This window comes from Pyxicephalus adspersus, chromosome 11 (genome assembly GCF_032062135.1).
Source record: "Pyxicephalus adspersus chromosome 11, UCB_Pads_2.0, whole genome shotgun sequence".
NCBI lineage: Eukaryota > Metazoa > Chordata > Amphibia > Anura > Pyxicephalidae > Pyxicephalus > Pyxicephalus adspersus.
This window is the reverse complement of record NC_092868.1, coordinates 55,133,809-55,156,835: the sequence shown is the minus strand read 5'-3', so window position 1 is coordinate 55,156,835 and position 23,027 is coordinate 55,133,809. Positions and strand designations below refer to the sequence as shown.

General features: G+C 40.0%; 1 protein-coding gene across 4 annotated transcripts in view; it reads left to right on the top strand.

Moving 5' to 3' along the window:
• CDON (cell adhesion associated, oncogene regulated) overlaps positions 1-23,027 on the top strand; it is an 82,277-nt gene that overhangs the window by 35,697 nt on the left and 23,553 nt on the right. Inside the window, exon 1 of one of the 4 annotated variants that reach the window (XM_072427295.1) lies at positions 9,576-9,840. The exons of the other annotated variants lie outside the window; for them this stretch is intronic. The gene's annotated coding sequence lies outside the window, so the exon portion shown is untranslated. Of the gene's footprint in view, positions 1-9,575; positions 9,841-23,027 lie in introns of those variants that run through there. 4 annotated transcript variants of the gene reach the window in all.

Here is a 23,027-nt window from a genome sequence, read left to right as displayed (position 1 = left end):
ATACCACCACATGGATGAGCCACATAAGTATCCTTTATGCCGTCTATATAGGTAACATTCTCACCACAATCCTAGAGGGGCATTGTTGACCCCTGGATATTTTAGGAGGGGTTCCCTGAGACCTTAAAATAATTGTATTTTTTCCACTGAGGGTAACAAGGCTGGGAAAGGCATTCAGCTCTTGGGTCTATGTTCATTAATAGGAGTGGAAATGACAGACAGTGACACAGGAGGAGGAGAGAACCCTGCCATGAAGAGCTTACAATTTAGGAGATGGAATGCACAGATGTGGAAAAAATGGCAGGAAGTTCTTGGCGTTGAAGTATACATCGCATAAGAGGAGCCAGGTGCTAATATGGCCCACTGGGCTTCATGATCGCTTAGACATGTTTGGTTGGACTGACAATCAAATATCAGTGTCCAGTTGAGAAATGGAACCAATAAAGGGGAACTAAACTGAAAAGTGCCCCTAAAAAAAATACACTTACCTTTAATCCCGCAGAGCATCCCAATCCATCCATAGGTGTCTTGCATCGGGTCTCGCTCTAACCCGGAGCAGGCGCCCCGGGTGCCGCCATCTTCTCCTCTTCTTCCTGGTTCTTCATCCAATGTCACCCAACCTAGATGCAAAATCGGGTGACCTAGGATGGAAAAAACACTTTTCTCTTTGCGCGAAAAGGCTCCTTCTTCGTATGTGCAGAAGGAGCACCCAAGAGCCTCCCGGGATGCTTGACGTAGCTTTGTGCTCCCATTCGTAGGCTTTGTGCTCCCATTCATTTAAGGGGGCGATGCTGCACCCTTTTTTCTTTTTTAAAAAAGGCGTTGCAAAAAAAAACAAAAAAAACCCAGAATTTTTACTTTACATAAAATGGTTGTCTATCTAGGTAGGCTTTAACTTTATTCATTATGCAGAATGTAAGCTGCTGTATATCTGCAGAACATTACAAATCTATGTACATGTATTACTCCACATCTGGTACCATGCTCCTCTGCAATGGTGCCAGCGGCTAATGAGGAAGTGATTTACACTTATGCAAAGTTCCAAGCAGCATGATAATGCTAATTAGGGTGAAGGCTGCTCTTTAATTAAGCTGCAATTCCTCCTGAAAGTGGCTTTTTTCATGCAAATCCGGAGGGGTTGGCTGACAAAACAGCTTTATTTGGCAAACGCTGCACCCTTCTTAGTATTATTGTTGTGAGGGTGGCGAATGTATCGTCATTACTCACCCGATTCTTGTCCATGCCAGGGTTCCCGCCAAAGAGCTGTTATCGGCTTGATCAAAATGTCATTAATTATTCAGCCTGTCCTTCATGTTGATATACATGCTTACAACCACGGGGGTGGCCTGATAAAAGCAAGCGATGCGACCGGTTTAAAGCATTGGTTGCGACAAATATAAAGGGGCGTGACAAGGGGCATTTGCGATTGTTCACACACAAAAGGACCTTCCAAAATTTAAGGTGATTTCTGTACAATGGGTAGGTATGTATTACCCTTTTTTTTAAAAAAATGAGAAGTAGGTTGTATGGTAGAGGACAAATACAAGGGGAGGTGTACCCTTGTTTTCCTGCCCCAGTGATGTCCTGCACATCATGGTGTGGCAAACTGGCAATAAGTTAGCCATATTTCTCATGTTGGGAAAAGCTAGGCATAAAATGAGGTCAGTGTTCTCCCCAGAAATTTTTGGGGATGGGGTGAAACCGAAGGCAGGTGGGCAAGGCAACACGTGACAAATTTGGTTTTCCCAGTTGTTGTTGTCCTAGGAGTCCAGTAACCCTTATAATTCTATTAGATTTCTACCACCCATTTTACTTTGTCCCAACTTTCAAATGCCCACCCCCCCCTGAGTAGGTCCTGTTTTTCCATCATCTTGGTATAATGCCCCAACTGTTCAGTGCCCCTGTATCATGACCTATTTTTAGTAAACACCCAAAAACAGTCAGGTGGTGACTAAAAAGTGCCGAGTGGTACGCCCGGCTAAAAGGGTCTGGGAAGAACACTAGAGGTAATTATTACATGGTAGAAAAAGTACACAATATTATGAAACATTTGTGTTCACGTACCTATCACACCTGTATGAGTTGGCTAAACATCCTTTCTTAAAAGCATGGGCAAAAGTTAGCCCTCACCATTGGGTCCTTAACAGTTTCCACTCCTCTGAGAATTCGTTTTAAAGTATGCCTATGCCCATTTAAGATGTTTCAATTCATCCCAAAGGTGATCAGTGGGGTTGAGATCAGGAATCTGTGCAGGACTCGGCTTCCGGTCAATGTGCTTTTGGCCATAATGTTTGATCAGTGATGACCTCCATATGACTAGTTGCCTGGCTTTCCGGCCTTAGTACTTTCTCTTTACTAATAAGCAAGCAGCCTGCATACTTGTCCCCTATTGGAATACCTGCCACAAAATTCAGAAAATTTTAACAAGTTTGGGAAATTTTGAAAGCCAGACATCCAGCGTTTTCCAAATTGCTTTTTACTTTCACCAATGCCTCTTTTCTATTATAGTTATTCTAATCATTTGTGTTAGGGTACCTGTGATACCCTTTTCTACACTGCCCCCACATCACCCCAGGCAGATTATTAGTACCCCTAACAGCTCCCTCTGCTGGTAATGGAGACATTTGTTGTGGACATTTAGGCAGTTGAATAGCTATCTCTCTCCGGTTCTTTATCCTGCAATGAAACTTGTAATGAACTTTGCATTTTTATCGCAGGGTTTACATTCCATTCGTGCAATGGTCATTGCTTGCTTAGATCAGTGCTGGGAGCCAGCAGCGTAGTATGTGCTGAACAGCTATTTGCGGCCAGTGCTGTGTTTATTTTATTCTTAGCTTGTGGAATCCTTTGACAGAAAAAAAAGCCTAAAACAGCAGCAGCTATTTATATAGTTGTGTGCTGAGTACACATATACAGAATTGTCTTCATTCACAACACAGCAGCCATCTTTCATGGGAACTCGTCCCCATCCTATCACTATGGTAATGGCGTTTGGAGCGTCTAGACAATTAGAAACCAGTCGCAATTTCACAACTGATCCCATTGTGAAAGATGGCAAGGAAACTGGGATGTTACACTTCCAATAAGATGCTTTCAATCCGATGCTAAATTGCACTGATTGCAACCAAATATATCCAAAAACAATCTGGTTGCTATAAGAAAAAGCAAGGAAATCAGCAGCTGACTGGTTTGGAGTTTCCAATTAAATGTGGATAGATCCAATGGGCCTGATTTATTAAAGCTCTCCAAGGCTGGAGAAGATAGACTATCATGGGAGAACATGGGTGATCCAGCAAACTTGGAATGGATTTCTTCAAAAAAACAGTTGCTTTTGGTTGGCAAATGTTTTCAATCATAAACTATTCCAGCCTTGCTGGATCACCCAGGTTCTCTAATGACAGTCTATCTTCTCTAGTATTGAAGAGCTTTAATAAATCAGGCCCAATGTGTAGGTAAAATATTTAAGTCATGTCATGTGTAAGAAGGATTTATCAAATTCAACACTTTCTACCAGAGAAAGAACAGCAGGAAGAATAATGTACTCATTCTTGCAGTGTTTTAAAACTTCTGTGCAACTGAGTATGGAAAGATTATTCTGATTGGTAAGGCATGCACACAATTGGTGGAAGACTTGCTCATGTGTACTAGGCCTTAGACAGTCACAATCTCTTAGATTGTAATATCGTTTGGGCAGGGTTCTCTCCTCCTCCTGTCACCGTTTGTATCTGTCTGTCAATTGCAATCCCTATTTAATGTACAGCGCTGCATAATATGTTACTGCTATATGATTACTGTTTGATAATAAATAGGTATAATAATGATATGTTGGATGTTGTCAGTCTATTATGTTTTCAGGCACTGGCACATATATATTATTATTTTATATATTAATAATAATAATAAAAACAGTATTTATATAGCACCAACATATTATTATCATTATTAATAATATTATTAATAAACAGGATTTAAATAGTGCCAACATATTATTATTATAAATAATAATAATAAAAACAGTATTTATAAAGAGCTACATATTGGACAGTGCTGTGCATTTAATAGGGGTAGCAAATGACAGACAGATACAGTGACACAGGAGGAGGGGAGGACCAAGAGCTTACAATCTAAGGAGGTGGGAGAAATATCCTCTATTTTACACAGTGCTGTACAATAAATAGGGGGTGAAGAATATATATATATATATATATATATATATATATATATTATCAATTCGCTCTTGGTCACCAATTCCACCTATTGTTACAAGAACCTAGACATTAATATTTTACTCCTCAGACTTGAAACTATAACTGCCAAGGCGTTTTTATTATTATTATTATTATTATTAATAATAATAATAAACAGTATTAATAAAGTGCCAACATATTACACAGCGTTTTACTTTAAAATATAGACTTTTAAATTGTAAACAAATTTTGTAAACAAAAAATTTTATTGGCAATACACAGAAACAAAAGGCCACACACAAATCTCAAACTATTCCACATAATATTATTTGAATTTTATTTTTATTTTTTTTCTGTAATGACCTGAGCTGCAGAAGATGGTTGCCTAAAGCACCCAAACATCTCCGGACCGGCTAATCCTGTTATTTAGTTAATGCTGCAACTATGGAGATAGTAAGTGCTATTCATGTGCCCGCAGGGTGAGTTTTTTTTTCTTTTCTTCCTCTTGGTGACTTCAAAGAGGCCTGCAGGATAAAACACAAATGTAGCCCAGACTGTGAGGCTGCAGCTTCCGCTGGCTGAACACTCCCACAGGGCAAGTCTTGGTATGCAGCAGGCTGGGCCCGGGCCTCTGTGTACAGTGAATGTGTGTGTGAAAGTGATTGTGTACAGGATGTGTGCCCTCTGTACTATGTCTGCCTCTTACTCCCCAAGCTGAGTACACCTCGTGCTGAAAGCGAACCTATACTCTAAAATTCATTCATGCCTAAATAAATATTTGACCCCCGCGCTGTCATAAAAATGAGGCTGAAAATACTGTGAACCCTTTATGTTCATTTGGCTAAGAGGGTATACATTTTCATACATTGCATGGACACATGGACGCACTTTTGGTCATTTCTATTTTTCACCAAAGATTGTAAAATATTCTATTCTTGTACCTGCAACGTTTTTCTTGTATCCTGGAACGTTTTCCAAAAAAACAGAATTCACAGTGTTTTTATAGCGCCAACATAATATGCAGCCCTGTACAAACTCCATAGTCATGTCACTAGCTGTCTCTCAAAGGGGCTCACAATCTAATGTCCCTACCATAGTCATATGTCTTTACCACAGTCTAAGGTCAACTTTGGGGGGAAGCCAATTGCCAACTGCATGTTTTTGGAATGTGGGAGGAAACCCACACAAGCACGGGGAGAACCTGCAAACTCCATGCAGATAATGGGGCTGATTTATTAAAGCTCCCCAAGAGAAGATACGCTTTTATCAGTGAACCTGGCTGATCACCAAACTTGGAAGGGATCTGGTCCAGGGTTGAAACCATTTGCTAACAAATAGCAAATAACTTTTATGACTTCCATTCAAAGTTTGCTAGCTAATGAGTGCTAACCACTGAGCCTCCATACTGCCTGTCATGCAATGAATTTCATGTGAAAAAGTGAGTGAGAAATCTGCGGCACAATTTAGGTAATCTTCTGGTAGGTTTAACAATGATAAAAATAAATCAGGGAACATTTGGTGTTGGTTCATTTTGGCTAAACTGGCCAATAATATGGCAGGACTGGCTAATAAAGAGCAACTGTGAGCAATGCTTGGTGACTTTTTTTATATTTTGTTCTAGATTGTAAGCTCTTCGGGGCAGGGTCCTCTCCTCCTCCTGTGTCACTGTCTGTATCTGTCTGTCATTTGCAACTTCTATTTAATGTACAGCGCTGCGTAATATGTTAGCACTATATAAATCCTGTTGAATAAAAATGTTAAACCTGTGTCCTTAATGGGAATTTCCTTCAGTTTACTTCATTTTGCGCCTTCAGGACACAGAATGCAAACGTAGTCCTGTGAATAGAACGGGGAAGGTTTAGATTTTTGTCAAGTTTTTATCTGTGCACCTATGGAGATGTGTGTATTTGTCGTTGTGTCACCGAGACAGGAAGTAGTGTGCAGTCTCACCAATTGGAGCAAAACAATCCGAAAAAGATGCAACCCCTTGATTTATGCGTAATCATGAGTTTTTCCATGATTATATGAAAAATAAAAGAATTAAAGTCTTTATTAACTTGTAGACACAACAGGAAGTGAAAAGCGTGAGTGGGAAATTGCATTTAAAACTAATGCCCCCAATAAAAGATTTCTCCAGTGTGCCCTTTGTTTCCCTCACTTTCAACCCCAAGACAAAGGGATATAGAATTTCTCCAATAGGAATACAAAAAGTTAGAAAACATAGCAGAAGTTCTTACCCCCTTTTCCCCTATCCAAATCAAAATAAAAAAATATGAGTTTTAGATACACTTTAAATTGATATAAATGTATTTGTTATGGAAGGTTTTGCTTTACAAGGTTACATCTGATTCTAATGGTTCTCAATGAAAGCACAAAGGCATGCAATGGATTTGTATGTATAATAAACAAAAGTACAATTTGTGGTGGGTGCAGATATTATTATTAATCTAGGAATATTATCATCTGTGAATGATGCCTACTGGAGATCTAGGGTTATAATAATAAGGGTGACATTCTTCCTAATGGCCAGCAATGTAAGAGGATTCTTCCCACTGACCTCCACATCAATGTACTGTGATCTGTGCATATAGAATTATAGAAATAGTTCCCTGAAGACCTGAAAGTTATCTCAAGGGTTCCCCCATGTTAATAAACTTGAGAAAGACTGCAGACTATGAACCACATGCTTGTACAATACACAGGAAACTCTGGGGATATACATATTATTATTATTACACAGTATTTATATAGCACCATCATATTACGCAGCGCTGTTCAAAGTCTATAGTCATGTCACTAGCTGTCCCTCAAAGGCGCTCACAATCTAATGTCCCTACCGTAGTCATACATACAATATGAATATACACTGAAGACATCTGTTCAGTATTATTGATCAATAAAAGAGTGTATATTGCACATTGATGGACAGTACATGAGAAATGTGGTTGATGTATACAGTAATAATTATCAGAAGACAGAGTGCATCCTATAAAGGATAATACACAGTGCACAGCAGGGGAAGGAGGGTGTGAATAGTGTTCTCTATAGGGAATGTATACAGATTACCTGTATGTGGATGTATACAATGCACATGCTGGGTAGATGCATACATTGTAATCTATGGGGGATATACACTATGCACTCTACAGGGAATGTAGACATTAAAGTCTGTAGGGGGTTTTCACTGTGCACACATTAAACCTTTGGAGGGGGGCGCTACACAGTTCATGCGATTTGTACTTCCCAAGGCAGCTTTTCTAGACCTTTTTAACATGGGGGAATACCTTTCAGGTCTTCAGGGAACCCCTGCTATATTAATATATTCACACCTCACAGCACATTAGTGTGGTGGTCAGTAGGAAGTATGCACCTTATAGGGGGGTGTATGCAGGGCACTCCTATATAGGATTTATTGTTATGGGAATCTTAAGAATGTTATGGCTTCTGTACACTGATCTCTACACTATGGGTTATGCACACATTGCACTTTATAGGGCATGGTCTATACATTCTTTGGGTGATGCATAGATTGAATTTATACACTGTGCATTCTGTCGGTTCTGTACACTGATCTCCATGGGTGATGCACTCAGTGCACTTTATAGGAAATGTTCTGTGCATTTTATGGGTGATATACACTGATCTCTGAGTGATGTACACATTGCATTTTGTAGAGGGTATACTGTGCACTCTATGGGTAATGCACACATTGCATTTCATAGGGAATATACTGTGCACTGTATCAGTGAAAACACTGATCTACATGAGTGATGTATACATTGGACTTTGTAGGGGATATACTGGGGATTTACTATGCACTCTATAGCTGATTTACACTAAACTCTATGGGTGATATACTCTGATCTGTACACTGTATGTGATTGGGGAATGTATGCAATGACCTCATTACACTTTTTAAAATATGCACAAATTGCACTTTAGAGGGAATTCTCTGCACTCCATGGTTTATATACTCTGATCTCCATGGTTAATGCACACATTGTTTTTATAGGGTATATACTGTGCACTCTGTGGGTGATGTACATTGCTCTTTATGGGTGTTGTACATTGTGTACTCTATGGGTGATGTGTACTGTGCACTCAGTGGGTGATATACACTGATCTCTATAAGTGATGCACACATTGAATTTTATAGAGGACATACTGCGCACTCTATGGGTGCTATACACTGATCTCTATGGGTAATGTACACATTGCACAATATAGGGGATATGCTATGCACTCTATGGGTGATGTACATTGCTCTGTATAGGTGTTATACATTGATCCCTATGGGTGATATACACTGATCTCGATGGGTGATATTCACTGATCTCTATGGGTGATACACACTGATCCCTATGGGTGTTGCACACTGATCTTTATGGGTGCTGCACATGCTTTGGGGCATATACACTGATCTCTATAGGTGCTGTACACTGATCACTATGGGTGCTGCACATGATATGGGGTGTATACACTGATCTCTATGGGTGATATACACTGATCGCTATGGGTGCTGCACATGCTATGGAGTGTATACACTGATCTCTATGGGTGCTGCACATGATACGGGGTGTATACACTGATCTCTATGGGTGCTGTATGTGATATGGGGTGTATACACTGATCTCTATGGGTGCTGCACATGCTATGGAGTGTATACACTGATCTCTATGGGTGCTGCACATGCTATGGAGTGTATACACTGTTCTCTATGGATGCTGCACACTGATCTCTATGGGTGATGTACATGCTATGGGGTGTATACACTGATCTCTATGGGTGATATACACTGATCGCTATGGGTGCTCCACATGATATGGGGTGTATACACTAATCTCTATGGGTGCTGCATATGCTATGGGGTGTATACACTGATCTCTATGGGTGCTGCACGCTGATCTCTATGGGTGCTGCACATGCCATGGGATGTATACACCGATCTCTATGGGTGCTGCACACTGATCTCTATGGGTGCTGCACATGCTATGGGTGCTGCACACTGATCTCTATGGGTGCTGCACATGCTATGGGGTGTATACACTGATCTCTATGGGTGCTGCACATGCTATGGGGTGTATACAGGTATCCCCTTAGGATAAAGCAGGATACTGCCCCTTCTCCCAGGTGTGGAATGTGTCCTGAGGTTGCAGTGCTGTCACTGAGCACAGGGAAGGTCAGCCTGGGACGCCCCTGTACCTAGCAGGAATGCAGAGGCGGGGGAGGGGAGGAATTAACCCCTGGCATGCTGGGTGCCGGCAGGGAAGGGGTCTGGGACACAGAGGGTCTTTCCCACACAGGTCCCACCCTCAGTGCTTCCTCCACCCCCAGCCCTCCTCCTCCTCCTTCCCTTCTTCTCCCAGGGCTGGACGCTGCTGCCTCTTCTCTGCCTTCTGCCGGCTGATCCCCGCAGTACCTGGGCACCATTGTGCGGGTATGAAGGGGCACAGCACCCCTGGGAGCAGCCACAGTCTCCTCTCTTGCTGGGTATCCCTATAGAGGACAGTTGGGGCCCCTGACCTGGATTCAGACTCCTGCCTGGGACTTTCTGCCAAGGATCTTCTGTATTGGGACTGTGTGAGCTCCAGGATTGGATTTACTGGAAGGCATGACCGCTGGGATTTACTGCAAGTCCTATGGGCACAGAGAGGTGAGATGGTGCCACCGGGCAATCTGTGCTGGGGATCTCCTGTATTATATTCATTCATTACACTTATGTATGATAACATCACCTAGAGAAGTGTTACAATATTGATACAATCTGATACAATATTATGTTACTTTGTATATAAACATCTGCTGATCCTGCACCATCCATGTGATTGTGTTGTATTATTATACCATTTACAAGGTTCTGCTATGTGAATGATCGCTATATTTCTAATATGTACAGCAGGCTGGGTTCCATTGTCTTTCCATCTATAGGAATCTGATATATTTTTATTATTCCATATAAAAGTCTGTTTTATTAGTCCTCCATATAAAAGCTTCTGCTGTGGGATTATTCCTTTCACCAGGCTCTACTATATTATTTCCATATATAAGGCTTTAGTATATTAATATTGTGTGTCTGTATGCAAGCTTCTGCTATAGAGTTCCCTATATTCAGGGTTTGTTATATTAGAATGTGTTTTAGCATATAAAAAGCTCAGCTGGTATTTTTCTCAGGCTGTGAAGACTATTTAGTCTAATGGGGCAGGTGGCTATGGCAAGAACAATCAGGGGGCTCCATACATTTTGCTGGGTTTCTTTGCTTTTTGGTTTAATTTTAGTTTTTTTTTGTATCAATTTTGTCCATGATTGAATGTTGAAATTGCCTTTAGTGCCATGGGGTGGCATCCAAATAAACGTATACATGTGCTTAATAGTGATAAAGCAATCAGCCAAAGGATACGAACACAAGTGCCACAGAGCTGACACTCTAAAGCAGCGTTTGTCCCTCCAGAGGTTGCTGGGGATTCCTTGAGGAGTTTGTACTTCTCAGGTCAGTTTATGTGACTCCAATGATTTTTTGGGCTATCTGTAAGGGTGACATTCTTCCCAATGTCCAGCAATGTAAGGGTAACATTGTTCCTACTGACCACTGCACTAATATACTGTAATCTGTGGATATAGTAATTATAACAGGGGTTCCCTGAAGACCTGAAAGTTATTTCAAGGGTTCCCCCATGATAAAAAGGTTTATGAAACAAAACAAAAAAAGGTCCAAGAAGAGAAGACATTCAATATTCTCCATAAGCTGCATTGTTTTATTTCTGCAGGACAGCAATGGTGAGCAATAACTTCTTGCAACACATCAAAACTTCTTGTTTCATTGCAGCACATTGATTTCTGATTGGTAGCTGTGGCTTTATGTTTTATTGGTTTCTGTGCATCGTTTCCAGCACTTCCTGTACACAAGTTCTATTTTTAATTCATTCCAAAGTGCATGTTGGTAAAGCAGGTAGTGTTGCAAGACCCGTGTACAGTATTAACTACTATTTACAGAGATTGCCAAATGATTGGGATTCCAGACCACGCACTTATTTATTTACAACAGTTGAGTGTTTTATTGCAGTCACATGTTCACTGTCATTAGTTGGGAGTCAAGACAAACTCATCAACAGTGACTGAGAAGCCCTTCTTCAAAGTGCAAATTGTGTCTTTTAGGATTCAATTCCTCACATATTAATATTACTATGTGTAATATTATTAATATTACACATAGATGAGCCCATTGCTATGATAGAATTGTTAATGAATAAACTTTTTGTACATTTCACTGTGTAAGCCATCTCACGGCTGTGAATAAGTTTGTTGGTACCCTTACCGCTTATTGAAAAAGTGCCTAAACGTGCTTAAAAGTTAAAAAAAAAAAAAAAAACAGCTTTAGTCCCATATAGTATACCCGAATGGCTTGGATGGGTTTTATGGTAGAGCAAAGCAAGTGTGTATTGATTGCAAAGATATTCTAAATGGCCTAGACATGTTTGTAGGCACCCCTAGAAAATATTATAAATCCTTAAGTAGCTAGTTTTATGAACTAGCTATTTTTTTTTGTTAGTCTGTATCACTTACATCTTGATTTGCTTTGTATCATTGTATGATTGAGTTGTTTGGTATCCTTGTATGTCCCACTGATTATGGACCAGAGAAAGCCAGGGAGAGAATTGTCTGAGCAGGTCAGAAAGAAAATTACGTACAAACGGTTGAAGGCAAAGGCTATAAGACCTTTTGTAAGAAGCCTAATGGTTCTGTGTGAAGAGTTATGAATATTAATAGGAAGTTTAAGGTCCATATGACTGTAGCCAAATTCCCTAGCATGACCCTAGAATGGGCAAACAGATAGAAAACAGTAGGCACAAAGTCCAAAGAAATACCAGGCAAAATCCAAGGTCAAGGTCTATTAGTGCTTAATTGCACATCCATCACTTTTCCTAATGACAGCAGGCTCAGTGGAAGAAGTCCCAGGACGACTCCACTTTCTGGAAAGAAAAGCAAAAAAAAAAAAAAAAAGCTAGACAGGAATTTGCTAAAATGAATACTGAGTAGCCACAATGTTTCTAGTAGAATGCTTTAAACAGATAAAACAAAACTAGAACTTTGGCAAGTCACTTCAGTTCAATGTCCATAGGTGACCAAAAATGTTTTCAAAGAATAGAGAACAATCCCTACTGTGAAACATGGAGGAGGCTTGTTATAAGTCTGCACATGAAGCAATGAAATCTCAAGGCATTCTGTTGTGAAATATACTGCTCCATGCCAGGAAACTCCCAAAACCCACAGGTAAAAAAAAACAGCAAATGGCTAAAAACAAGACCCTGTACTTTTTTTGAAGTGGTCTTGTATAAAGCACTAATTTAAATCCTATGGTTTAGTAAAAGAATGGAAACTTGCAGTCTGAAGAGAGAATCCTTCAATCCTGACACACCTGGAATTGTTTGGGCAGGGAAAGTGTGCCAAACTACCTGTGGACAGGTGCACAAGTTTAATTGAAAGCTTTAGATATTGCTTGTTTGCAGTGACTGCCTCTAAAGCTTGTCCAACAAAAAAACAATGGTCTTGTCATGTTTGTGTTATTTGAATTGTTCAGTTAAATCAAAGCTCAAAAGCAAAGTTAAAGAATAAACAATCATAGATGCCAATTCCCTCAGATGATTTCAGAGGCAGCTGTGGGTTTTTGTTTTTTCATGTGGGGTACCAACAAACATCTTCATGTTTTTTGTTGCTAAGGCTATCCATACATTATTTAACTTTGCAAGAAATTGATCCTGAGTGATCTATGCTGTGTGGAGACAACTCCAAGGCTTGTATCTGCTGTAGAGATTTGGCTAAATTTTGGCTTTACCCATATTTCCATAGAAAAGATAGAGCTAGAACTGTGCATGCCCCTTATATGAGGGCTCCGAGGTCTAAGCTTGACTATGACAGATCCTGGAGCTTGGTTATCAGTTGATTTGTTCTTAGTGATAAGTAAGCCAGGTAAAAATATTTTATTAATAAATTTGAGATAACACGTTGAGGCCAATAAATGCACTAATAAATGTATTTCTGGGATACAGTTGTGTATATTAGATAAAAACAGAATCCATTAAATGTTTAATCATATTCTTGGAAAACTGAAAGAGCTGTTAGAGAACTACAAATATCAACCCAGAGCAAATTTACAGATCAGTAAAGGGGAGTTAAATTTCCTTAACCATGAAGAATGTTACAAAAGTTTTTTTGTTTTTAAAAGCTATCAATTATTGCCCTAACCATCAGAGACCTAAAGAAAAGTCATTTAACTGCCATAAAAGTTGTCATCTTCAATTTTCTTTGCCCCTTCTCTTCTGTCACCCACTGAGGAGCAGGGATCAGCCCCCTGCAAGCTTGTGTGTGTGCAAGCCAATGCTGCATTGTTTGGAGGCTCTTTTCAGGTCTAGACTGTATCACCGCAGGGTGCTACCAGACAAATGCAGAAAACGGAGACTATTGCAAGTGTGCAGACCCTGACCGCCCCTCTTGGTATCCTGTGGCTTATATGGCTCCTGCTCTGCAGTGCGATTCCTGTGGCTAGGTACTTTTCTTCTATCCTTGGCCTGGCCCCTTATGGTCATATACAAAAAGCACCTTCACATTGCAGAAGAGGGATGGAGGTGGTGGGGACTTCTTGCAGGCTCTCCCTGGCTGTTTGTATTCATATATCACCATTTCCTTTGCTAGAGATGCTCTACAAGCTGCCTGTATTTTGGTTTGGGCCCGCTTGCAATGTATGCTATGTGAAAGATGAGAAGGGGGCAACTGGCTTACATGTGTCCGGGTTAATTTTTTCCTCTGTATACTTTGTACATTACATCCTGTGACATTTCACTCAAAGACCATCCATCGAAATACAAACCAAACTCCAGGCCGTCCTTTGGCTGCACAACATTCTGTACGAATAATTTCCTACACTTGCTGTAGCCAGATCATTGGAAAATAGAGTTGGTGCTGGATCCCAATAAAATGTTGCTTACAGTATTAGGAAATGTACCTTTATCATGTTTATCAAAAATATATTTTTATGAGAGGAGAAAAGAAGTTTGTGCACGGAACTGTTTTTTTATGCTATGGTGTTACTCGGAGAGTTGGCAAGAAATAATTTTGACAAATTGTGTGATAATCCTGCTGAAAACTATTGGTATTAGGGAGGACTTTTAGCCAATAGGCAGTGATATAAATTTTATCTCCGGCCAACCCAACAATCCTAAACATGTGAGTTACTTACCTTCCCTTCAGATAATAAACTGAAGGCTTTTCTTGTGGCTGGTCATGTGAGCAATGCCTCGGTCTTCTTTTAAGAACGAGGATTATGTTTCAGGTAGAGCCAATGACTAGCAAGTTTTACTTTTTATAGCAGTGCCTTTGGCAGGGATCATGTGACCAGTGTTGTTGTATAGGTCATGTGACAAGGTGCTGTAGAGCAGCTGAAACACTTTTCTGCAGGCGAGGTACGTGTTTTTTTCTTTGGCTTCTATTAAATGTGGATTGACCATAGATCAGCTGACTTGACACCTTAATGGATTGTCTTCTGTATTAAGAAGTTAGTTAGTACACAACAGCAGAAGACTAAGAAAAACCTGTCTATATTCTGGGATTTGTCCAGGCCTGGTGAAGTTTTCCCTTTTTTCATCCAAATTACTGACTTGAATGCGATTTATAAATGCAGTACATTTTTAGTTTAAAGCCAATGATAAAGGATTATACCTTTTGTTTGCATGGCACTAAAAAATCTAAATGGATTATGGATGTTGCTGAAAGTAACTTGAACCATTCTTTATAAGTGGTTTATCTACCTTTCTCTGGATCAGCTTGTGTATTTGAGGCTGCACTTTTGACTTTTTTTATACAATTTTGTTCTATGGGTAGCACAGTGTACCTGTACTCCTGTGTTATAAACTGCTAATGAAGTTTTGTACTTTAGTATTCCTCCTGTACTCTCACAAGTACAACCTCTTCCCATTCCGCACGCTGTGGTCTGTACGTGGTGACACGGTACCAATCCTCTTGGTTTACTATAAAAAAAGCGATATTTGATACTACATTATCAACTCCCACCGTGAGCTGCAGGAATGGTGAAAGACTACATTTATGCAAAACATCTTGTGCTGTCATTTTCATTTAGGGAAACTGTTGGTGAAGGAATAGGGGAAGGGGGTGACATTTTAGGTTTTAAGTTTACAAGTGAGATCATTATATTCATTTCAGTACAGATCTCAAAGAGGCACTATGCCTAAAAATAGGATTTCTGCTCCTTTACGTAAAAGGTAATGATACATTTTGAATCTTTCTTCAAGTTGTATTTTTAGAAACTTGAAAACATTCAAGTAGCTGGGATAAATCTGAGAAAAATGTTTCCCAATGACTACAAATCTTATTGCATCCAATGTGGCCAGTTTGCATTTATGTGTTGCAGTTTGCTGTAGCTTTTAAAAAAGATGATCGTAGCACACCTACACCTTACCAGAAAACATGCATGTGAATTGGTTCTATCAAACTGCAGTAAAAGACTGACAAGTGGTCATTAGTAAATGGATTTTTGGCACCCTGTTTTATCCATTTCTAAATCTATTTTTTTTAGTTTTGGTGACATTTCTGCTCAGCTCATAAAGTCTATTCTGGTTTCTTGTGAAGTTTACACTATTTCACCATTTTTTTCCTATAAGACCTGTTTTATGTATTTATAATAAATAAACCTGAATATGGTCTTATCATTGAGCCTAAATTATTTAGGTGATGGTGGAATTTTCAGAATGTTTAATTTTCAAATCAATTTGCAAGGCTAAGTCCAGCCTATACATTAAAGGAGAGGTCAGTACAACGAAAGTTAGGTTTGTACTATTGAGGTCACTTTTATGTTCAGCATGATGGTGACCAAAGCCAACTTCATAATGGGGGTTGATGTGGAAGGTGTCTTGAAATAAGTTTGAGTAATTGATTATTGGCTATTTCCTTAACATTTGATTTATGAAATTGTTGATGAAACATATTGTTCAAAAGTAACAAAAATTGTAAATAGCTAATCTGCTGTCTGTAAGCAGCCAATCCCACTTACTGCAAAGGATAAGTTTTCTATGTTTCTGATTAAGTTTCTTTTAGGTTTATGCAAGGAGTGCTTGTCATAGACTCTTGAGTAGTCATATGGGCCTTTTACACTTTGTATAGGACTGAAGATTGCAGCAAATAATGGGTTCAGATTAGTTGTCATTGATTTTGATTGCACAGATTTGCTTTGGGCAGCAATCGCATTAGGTGTATGCAATGAGGCAAGAATTTTAATTTGAAATCCTCCATCTACTAATAGTGGCCGCCATATTGGGTTTGTATACCTTTCACAATGCACAGAAAAAATATAATCTAGATGAGGTTTACAATCTTCTGTAGTTTCAATTTTATGCAAAAAAATGAATACTTAACCGGGTTCTTCTTTAAACATAAAGGTTGTTGTATAAAGGAACTGTTTCTCTTTTCCTTTATATTTAAATAGAAATTTGGTGTCGTGGGGAGTGACCTCTTCCACAGTTGATTTCCTGTCCATTAATCTCTTGGGAGGATTCTGACAGCTGTCACTTGTAAGTCTTCTTTGAACATGGCAGCTGATATGAAACAAAAGGCTACACAGCTAAGTAGAGCTGGTCATAGACTACGGACCCCAAAAGGATTTGTCTTTTTTTTTTTTTTTTTTCTTCAAGTTGATGGTTGCTTGGTTAGCATGCTAGGCATGCAGATTTGTGTCAAAATAAGCAGTAGGATGGAGTACAGCAAGATGCACTCAACCTTCCTCTGTTTGGTACTTCCAACTAGCACACGTAAACACAAGAATGTGGCTGAAAATGTCTAGACCTTGCAATGATGATCGGACGTCCATTGGTCCTGTGTATTGAAACCCATGCAAGCCTGAACTTTAAAATACCTGCTTACAGGAGGATTAAGAAGAGGACGAGTGTTAATGTCTGTCACTACAGCTTTCTTTGCAGAGCTCTCCTGTTTTTGAGTGACGCTTTCCACAATTTTAAAGATACCGTATTTTTCGGCGTATAAGACGCTCCGGCCTATAAGACGCACCCAATTTTAAACAAGAAAAACCTAGAAAAAAAAGATCCTGAACAAAATACTTAAAAATCACTGTGTCAATGTATCCCCTTCTAATCACTCTGACACAGAGTGATCAGAAGGGGATACATTGACACAGAGTGATCAGAAGGGGATACATTGACACAGAGTGATCAGAAGGGGATACATTGACACAGAGTGATTAAAGAAGCACGCAGCATCGCGGGATCGCGGTATCGGGTGAGTATGATTTTTTTTTTTTTTACCATGTATTCGGTGTATAAGACGCACCCACTTTTCCCCCCCAGTTTTGGGGAAGAAAAAGTGCGTCTTATACGCCGAAAAATACGGTAATTCACATTTTTTTGGAGGTCTTACATGTCAAATGGTTTTATCTTCAGTGCAGGAATGGAAACTTACAGCTCAACCAAACCCAAAATTGAACAAACTTGTCCATTTCCAATAGCAATCTGTCAATAGGGGCATGCAAACAATGTGTTTGTACACTGCACTACATCCTATTTCCTCTCTGTTATGAACTCGGGTCAATCAGGTGTAACCATGAGACACCCAAAGTATTAAGAAAAGTTAATGCCGGACTACATTACCCAACATTCCTGTATTACATGCAATTATAGGAAACAGGTTCTGTAGCTGCACAGTTTTAGGCAGGCACAGCTACTCAATCCTTTTTATAGAAAAGTTTTCTTACTATTATGTGTACCCTTATTCAAAATGATTACTTTGAGTATTTGCATTGTTTGAATTTAGTTTTAGTTGTTGGTGGATGATTACAGTGGCGAGAAGGTAAAACTCCGGACAACTTTCCATTACTTACATATTCCTATTAGGGGGATTTACTTTCTTCATCAGTCTTTCTTACCTTTGTCACAAGGCTAGAGAAAAAAAAAAGATACAACATTTTTAGTCCTGACAAATGTCTATAGGGATTTAGGAGATATTTCCTCTCTTCATGCTACATTTACAGGACAGGAAGTGAAGGGAAAACTCCCCAGTGGGTCACAAGTAGCAGAAACCCCTTTATTCATATCTTGCTCTATTTAAAATGAACTGGAAAAGTTTTGACTTTAATTTCATATGCCTTTATTAACTTCTTATATTCACTGGCCCTTTAAGTAGGCCGCTGGATTATTTAGCTTTTTTTAACAGGTCCACTTTAAGTAGATGTTTGGCTTTCGTGACTGTATAAAATAAATCTGATGTAGTCCGTGTGCTCGATGCCTGTGTGGAAAGAGACCACACACCTAGACTGCAGCATACAAAGTCTGAGGTTGTACAGGGGCGTAGAGACTATGAAGGATCTGGGAATCGCTCTCCTTAGCCACAAACTGTCTAGATGAGGTCACAGGAACCATCCAATAGATCCCTGAATGAGAACACAGCTAGTGCTGATTAACTTTTATCTCTCCCTCCTGTCTTCTGTAGCCCAGAAAGAAAGAGTGAAAGAAAACAGGGACTGAGCAGGAATCTAACTTCTCCTGGAACACTGAGATCTACAGAGCAAACTGGTAAACTGCTGAGGCCCCTGGAAGTGAAAGCATTGTATGTATTCCTAAATGGAAACCTCATAAAGGCTCACATTGTCACCTAGGGGCAGCAAATATTAAACACAAGTAGAGAAGAACAGATTCATTTGTGACTTGTTGCAAAAAAGGAAGAGCAAATTTCATCATCTAGAAAACTACAAACTGCAAACTACAGCCTAACCAGTATTCCAGTCTGGCCTAACGCCCCCCTAGTTATTTTTTGTTGGATCTGGCCTAATTGAATTGTAGCGTTATCCAGTTCCCGCGATATCGAGTTCCCGCACAGCAACCCCAATTACTATGCCTAAAGAGCAGAAGCAACGCGCAGCTACCAGTCTCTGGAAGGTTGACCTCGAACATCGTGTCTTCAACCCCGAATGGACTGACAAAATATTCTTCATCCAACGCGGCAACAAAGCCCTGTATTTGGGGTGCAATGACGCCAACAGCACTTTCAAGTGGTCCAATCTCAAGGAGCATATCGATTCCAAGCACGCGCACACGTACAGAGACTACACCGGGTTGAGCGAAGACTGAGGCTGCTCGCTTGCAGTCACGGTTGAAAAAGAACCTTTCCTTGGACACCTTGTTTCTTCTGGCCTAGGCACTTCTTGACCTCCTGAAATGGCCTAGTAGTCCAAAAGTTTGCCGACCCCTGGTCAATATTCTTGATAGAGGGATATCAAATGCAACCTCTGACATCACCAAAGGGCCACACGTAACATTAAGGTAATGAAAAAGCTAAAAAAAAAGTACTGCAGGCATGCAATAGCTCAGGGAATAGGAAAGAGTCTGAAATCATGCTATAGGAGTTGCTGGAGACTTAAAGCGTACCTAAACTCAGAAATTTAAATTTACATACCAGGGCGGAAAACCCTTTTATTACAGGATATTTACGTCACGCATCCTAGGAGGCTCTTTGGTGCTCTTAGAAGCCTTTTAAAGAAAAGGGAAAAAAATTGCCAATCTTATGCAAGCGCAGTGAAATCGGCAATTTTTTTTTTTATAATCTACATCACCTGATTTTGCGCCTGGGTTGGCTGACGTAGGAAGAAGAACCCAAAAGAAGAGGCGAAGATGGGGGGGCCCGGCGCGCTGGCTCAGAGACGGATGCCGGGACGACACGGGACCCGATGGAAGACCCCTCCGGACCAATCAACTGCGCTGTGGGATTGAAGATAAGTAAGTTTAAAGCAGAACCAAACCCATGACTACTCTCCTATTCCCATCCATTCCTGCCATCTTCCTCCTCCTTTTCTTCTTTAAGATGACCTTGATTGGCTGTGTCTGCATGATCCAACTCCCGTGTAGGCATGTGAGAGTTCATACATTCCTTGCATGTGCAAGGAAGCCTGGATTGCAGATTTCCCTTGCAACCAAACTGAGCTGTGCAAAAATTTGATGGCAAGGCTGATCAGGCTGGTAAGAACCGCTATTGCAGAAGGGAATTCGCCTGTCCTTTTCTGCAATACCCAACTGCTTAAATGGTAAATGTTCACTTTCAAGACATGCTTCAGAAGACCACCATAGACTGAAGATACATTACACAGGACTGCTAGAGATTACTGCTGTTACAATCGCTTTACAATTCAGTGCATTCACATTATTGCTTCATACAAACGTCAGATAATTGCAGCTCGAACGGTCATGTTTGTCTCTGGTGATAATAAGTGTGCAGTGGTCATTCAACATTGTTCATGCCATTGATTGATGAACATCTGAAAAAGAACGATTGCTGAGCATTCCTAAAAAAGAAGAGCAAAGTGACTTTCCGTTCCGCTCCCTCATCCTCTTCCCCTCTCCATAGTAAAGAACAGCACTGTGTGCACAATGCTCATTCTCTAATTTGCCTCTAGAAATTATCACAAAAGATTGTTTCCAGTAACGATCATCTGATGTCCATCTTTAAAAATGACCATGCACTATCCTTCATCACCATTTGTGATTAATAATTTTGATGGTGACCTTATGTCCCTTTATTCATTTGTCACCATCATATTTATACTGTCAATTGTTGTCACCATCAAAAAGCCAATGTAGACATGTAGAGGCAGAGATGTTATTCACAGCAGATGAAACAAAGGACATGGAAAGCATTTTTTATGCCCATTCTTTATATTACAGCGCTCTACAAAGCATACGGCATTTGTTCAGGGTTTACATTTGCCTTAATAAATGATGCGATTCTCCATGGATCAGGCAAATCTGCACGCTCGTATTCGAGAGGACCAGAAAATTGCAATTTTCCTTGAATACATTTTATGGCGTTGTGAAGACATGGAAATTGATTTTGCTCATCTCTCACCACGAATATGTAAAGCATCGAAAATCACGGGTTCAAATACAGGTTATATACCAGATCAAGGTGTGGATAGTATCTCAGTGATTGTGGTTGCAGTCTGGTAGCCAAAGCCATGAAGACAGAGACTGTGCAGCAAGGAAATTCTATAGTCAACATGGCTAAACCTGCATGACGTCCGGGAGGGGGTGTTATTATTACCCCTTGAAAATAGGGACTCGTTGAGGCCCCAACCACATCCAAGACATGCGTAAAATAAGTAATGAAAATATTATTTTATTAGTAATCTGACAACTGCATGTTTGTTTTTCATAACATTCTATTGGTCCATGATTGACCCAGGTGGCTCAACTTAATAGACATTTCTTTCGCCCTACTCTCCCCAAACTATTATTCCTTATGAATCCTGTTCTTCTGCCACAGGTAAAGCCACCACGGCCTCGAAATCAAGGCCTCCTGAACTTGGGGGTATGCTTTTGTTGTCACAGTAGCCTGACGCAGCTGAGCTATATATATACATTTCCATTTGCCAAATCATCTGTGTGAACTGGACCCAACACATTCCGCTGAGCCGCTCGCTTTTCCCCGTGTGTGTTTTTGTTCAGTTTATTTTCACAGCTAAAATGCAGATTTGAGGGCAGAACGGCCTGCGAGGATCACTTTTTTTTTTTTTTTTTTGCGCCGTGCGAGTCACGGTCTGGTAGCCGCAGATGCGATCTCGGCTTTGTTGGTTAAGCTCGCTGCAAACCAGTTTTCTTTTCTGTTCATAAACAAACATTTTTCTTCGCGCTGCTCACATGCTTCCCAGCCTTCATCTGTTTTTCATTTGCAGTGCGCATTTGGACAGTAGTTTAAACCGGGCCTTTTTTGGGGTTTTTTAAACACAAATGTTATGTTTGGCCGTATCCAGTCACAGCAAATATTTCTTTGCTTTGTTGTGTTTTTTTTTTTGGTGTGCTTGCGGCAGTGAGATGTGGAAAAGCAACTGTCAGTTACGCTTCATATCGTACGTGTTATAGGTGGCTGGGGGGCTCCTAGAGATGAACAGCTGTTTTCTGATCTGGCTCATAAATTATATGGAAACGCCAAACAATAATCAAAATCTTCGGAATTTTAATTGGCAAATTTGCCTGGAAAATGATCCATGCTTTTACACTTTTTTTGTTCTTTGATTAGTTATCTTTTTTATGTTTTTGTTTTCTTTTTTTAAAGCCCAAGACAAAAATGTAATATATTAATTGTTCTTTATTAGAACATGTTTGTTAAAAGAGAGAACAAAGTGCTCTCATTGTGCAGCTTCAATTTTTCATTGGCTGGGGAAAGTTAAGCAAGGGGGACCTGAATTACATGACTGGTTGAATGAAGCACCCCAGCACCCAAATAAAGCCCTCATTTAGAGGAAATAGAAGAAGAATATCAATAAGAGGGGGGAAAATTCCCATCTCTGGCCCCATCTGTGACAGGGCCCCAGCAGTGACGGGGTTTGTGAGACAGGAAGTGATAGAAAATCATTTCAGAAACTGCAACAAAAGCTCATTTTCTTGTACAGTTGGAAATAGAACCTCTGGAATGTCCTATTTGCTCTCTGTGCCTTTCAGAGTCTGTGATCCCTGCTTACTCATTTCATGTCCAGGTGTTACTGAGACACAAAGGTGAAAGCAAAACTAAAGTTAAACATTAAAAAATTGTGTGTGGGCATGGTCTTTATTGCAGAAGAGACAGGCAATATATCTTCTGCAATAAAATAAACTTACCTGCTTGTTTGCATTAAATAAAGAAAAAAAAAAACATTCATATCCTTGCATCCTTTTGCCGGCATCTGTGACATGCATGTCCCTTTCTGAGTTTGAGATCTTCGGCCATCTCTGGTATTCCACTAACCCAACTCTCTTCTCTACAATGTATAATTGATTCCGCAGCCAGACTCATCCATCCTTC